This window comes from Rhinolophus sinicus, chromosome 12 (assembly GCF_057876585.1).
Source record: "Rhinolophus sinicus isolate RSI-liver-muscle chromosome 12, RSI-T2T, whole genome shotgun sequence".
Taxonomy (NCBI): domain Eukaryota; kingdom Metazoa; phylum Chordata; class Mammalia; order Chiroptera; family Rhinolophidae; genus Rhinolophus; species Rhinolophus sinicus.
The window spans coordinates 21,469,485-21,473,500 of NC_142512.1; positions in this window are offsets into that span (position 1 = coordinate 21,469,485).

Below are 4,016 nucleotides of genomic sequence, written 5' to 3' on the forward strand. Positions count from 1 at the left end.
GACTAAGAAGCTAGTTTGCTCCTTGGCTCTTGTTTGACAGGTACAGGCTCCTGTGCCCGCCCCAGCCGCGCCCCGGCCCCCCAACCCCTCCCTCCTTCTGGGCCAGCCCAGGCCCCCTGTCTCTGCCAGCGGGCACAGCCTGTGGCCTGTGGAGGAGGGGGTGTCCCGTGGCCCCCACCTGCACCCGAGAATGTGGATGTCAGCCCCCATGGGTGGGGCACAGGCCTGTCAAGACATGTACACATGTGTCAGGAGAGCCGGGCCACCACATGTATGTTCATGGAGCCAGTGAGATGGTTCTGGGGAACAGCTCTGGTTGGTAGCCCAGGGTTCTCTGAGGCCTGGTGGTAGTTGTGACCCCTCAAAAGCAGGCATAAGCACAGATTTGCTGAGAATGCTCTGCCCATGCAGTCTGGCAATCTCTTTGTCTCTCCATCATTCCTCTGACACCTTCAGGGAGATTCCTTGTGTGTGTGTGGGGGTGTGCACCCATGTGTCCATGTGTCGGTAACTCCCTGTGTGCGTCTGTGGACATGTGAATCTCTCCGAGTGTGTCTGTTTATCTCCTGGGTTGGTGTGCACCTCCATCAGGGCTTCCCCATGTCTGCGCGTGGGTCTGTGTCCCTATGTCCATCCCTGTGTCCATGCCCTCTTGTGTGTCATCTGTGTGTTTATACCCTCTTGCCTGTGCACACATCTCTGCTCTGGGCCAGCAAGCCTGTCCTGGGTGTATATCTGACTCTGAGTGGGTAGAAATGGGGGCCCCTGGGTTCTGGGTCATGATCCCACGGCCGCTCTTTATGGTCTAGAGAATGGAAACAGAAACCCATGTGGTTGTGGGCTCTGGTCCTGGCCCCCCAGAGTCCACCTTGAGAGTAGAGTGCCTGGTGAACCCTGGGAGCTGGTCCCACTGCTCCTACCTAGACTCAGGCCTCGGGCTTGTCCCTGGCTCCCTGACAGCCCTCTCTCTTTTGCCTATTCCCAGTCCCCACCACTTTCTCACTGCTTCCTTTTTCATCTTCTTTGTCCCACCCCTGTCTCTATCTCTGGCCATTCTTTCCCTCCTCCCCTCACCCTCTTATCCTGGCCACTAAGTTTTCTACTCTGTCTTCCTGGAGCTAAAGGCTCCAGGGGCCTAGTGGTAGAGCTGCTGCCCAGCAAGACCGGGGATTTGGCTTCTGACCTGAGGGTGTGGGCAGGTCAACTCTTCCCCACTTACTCTATCTCATTCCAAGGAGGCAGGTCATGTCAGCCGTGGCTAGGGGGATGGTGGTGGTCATCTGGCACCAGGGTGGGGTAGACTAAAACATTTGGAGAAGACTTCTTGGCCCAGGCAGGAATATGCATTTCAGACAAGAGGGCACTGAAGCAGATAATAATGAACGCATCTGTGAATGACGGTTAGCTAGGTCGTCTTCCATACTTGCCACTCTGAGCCTCAGTTTCCTTGTCTATTAATAAAGGAATAATATTATTCACCCATAGAGTTGTTGTGAAGATTAAATAAGATTGTGTTCAAAGTTCCTAGCACAGTCCCTGGTGTGTGTGTGTGTGCGTGCGTGTGTGTGTATGAATATTAAATGCTCAATAAATGCATGCCTCCTTTCTCTTCACCAAGCCCAGTGGAGCTGGTAGGAAATGAGGATGGGCCACCTTGCCCACTTGGGAACAGAAACTGTGTCCTGGAGATTGAACAGAGGCCCTGACTCAATCCACCTTTCTCTGGGACTCACATTAGCAATCAAAGCCCTGCTCCTATAATTTCATAATGGATGGCATTTCACAGTGAAAGAGCAGCTGCCAGAACCTACTAGCGTGTTTGCTATTTGCTTCTATCTGATGTATACAGGGCTAATTGTCACTTCTAGACTCATAGGTAATTTCATATGGACTCTCTGGGCACAGAGAACCATAAACGTTTGTAGATTGGAGGCTGCTATCATTGCTATCAATCAGCATTATTCTGAAGGCCCTAACGAGTGCAATAAGAAAAAGAAATGAGGGATATGAGAAGGAAAAGAGGCCAAATCTTTAAGAAGTACCAATGATGTGATTGTTTACTTAGGAAATCTAAGAGAATCAACTGAAAAACTGTTAGAACTAAGGAGAGAAATTAGTTCTAATAGTTTTTCAGTTTTTCAGTTCAGTTGAACTAAAGAGAGAAATTAGTAGGTAGCAGAATATGTGTTAAGTATAGAAAAATCAAAACCATTTCTATACAACTAAAACAACAATTGGAAAATATAAGGAGACAAAATATTCAATTCACAATAGCAACATTACAAAATACCCAGAAATAAACTTAATAAGAAATATATAAACTATACATGAGGAAAACAGTAGAGCTTTACTGACAGACATAAAATAATACCTATCATGTTCCTGAACTGGAAAGCTCAATATAATATTGTAAAGATGTCAAATCTGCCCTAAATAATCTATAAATTAAATGTAATTAAAATTAAAAGTATAATTCCCCCACCCCTCCCCGAACTTAACAAGTTGATTGATTCTGAAGTTTGGGAAGAGTAAATACTTGAGAATAGCTTAGCTCTTTTTGGAAAAGAAGACTAATGGGAGAATTTACCTTGCCTGATTTCAAAATATTCAAGAAGTCTTTTTCAATGAAAACAGTGTGATTTAGTGCAAATTAACAAATAAATTAATGGAATAATAGAGTTCAGAATAAAACTGAGTATTTGTGAGAACTGGGTATATGATAATAAGGTGTTTTAAAGTAGCAAGAAAGTGAAAAATTGAATAAATGGACTTGGGATAATGGGCTTTCCATTTGAAAGAAAAAGTTAAGTCCTATTTCACACTATACATTTTTAAAAAAATCTACATTAAAAATCTAATATAAAATGAAAATCATATAAATCAATAGAAAAAATATAGGAAACATTTTTACAATTATGGAGTGGACAAGGCATTTTTAAAGCATAACATCAAATCCAGAAGCCACAAAGGAATATGTAACTTGACTAAGTGAAAATTAAATATTTCGTTAGAGCAAAATATACCGTAATAAAATGAAAAGACAAAAAACAGCCTGGAAGAAAGTGTTGCAACATATGTAACAAAGGGCTGATATCTATAATATATAAAGAGCTCCTCTAAATAAGCAAGAAGGAAGACAATCTCAGAATAATGGGCAAAGGACCTGAATAAGTAATTCACAGTTGAAATGCGAATGGCCAATAAATAAATGAAACGATTCTCAATTTCATTAAAAATCAAGGAATTGTGAACTAATCCAGCAGCCAGAGGTCCCAGGAAGGCTGTGATGGGACGACAGGAGAGACTGTGGTTTTTCACCTTGTCCTAGCGAGACTCTGCTTCTGATGGGTGAGATGAACATGTTTCTCTTCCGAGACCGGATCCACCTCTGCCCCGGGAATGGGTGTGGGCTCTGGCTCCATCTTCCCTTTGGGAAGCACTATTTCCTCATTGCAAGCAGTCTGGGAGTTGAAGCAGGAGCCTCAGGAATTCCAGACAACCGTGGACTGAAAGGAGGTTTGTGAGGCCCTTCTCCTCATTCTCTGCCCCCAGACAGAACCATCCTCTCCTTCTCTCATCACACCAGCCCCTTAGAATTCTCTCCTAGGCCCAGGAAGTCTGTCTGGTGTCTAGCTTCAACTCTAGCAGCTGCAGTGTTTGTTGGCTCTGCTCCACTGCAAAGGACTTCCACCTGGAGGTTTGGTCTCACATTCTCCAGCGCCCTCATTTTAGGGTCTGCAGCTGTAGCTGAGCTGGGCCATGGCCTGGATGGGCTGTAGCTGGCGCTAGTGAAACAGACTGGGGCCAGGGGAATCTCTTTGTCTTCCTGGAGACTGGAGGTCAGAACTGGTTCATTGTCTGCTGCAGAGCTCTGCCCAGGGCTGGACTGCTTTGAGCCAGTAGCAGCCCTGACTGGGCATGGAAATCCCTGGGGCCAATGTCTGCTATGCTCCAATCTGAGGCAAGACTCTGGTGACTCCAGAGAGAAGGAAGAGCCTGTTCCCACCCTTGGGAGC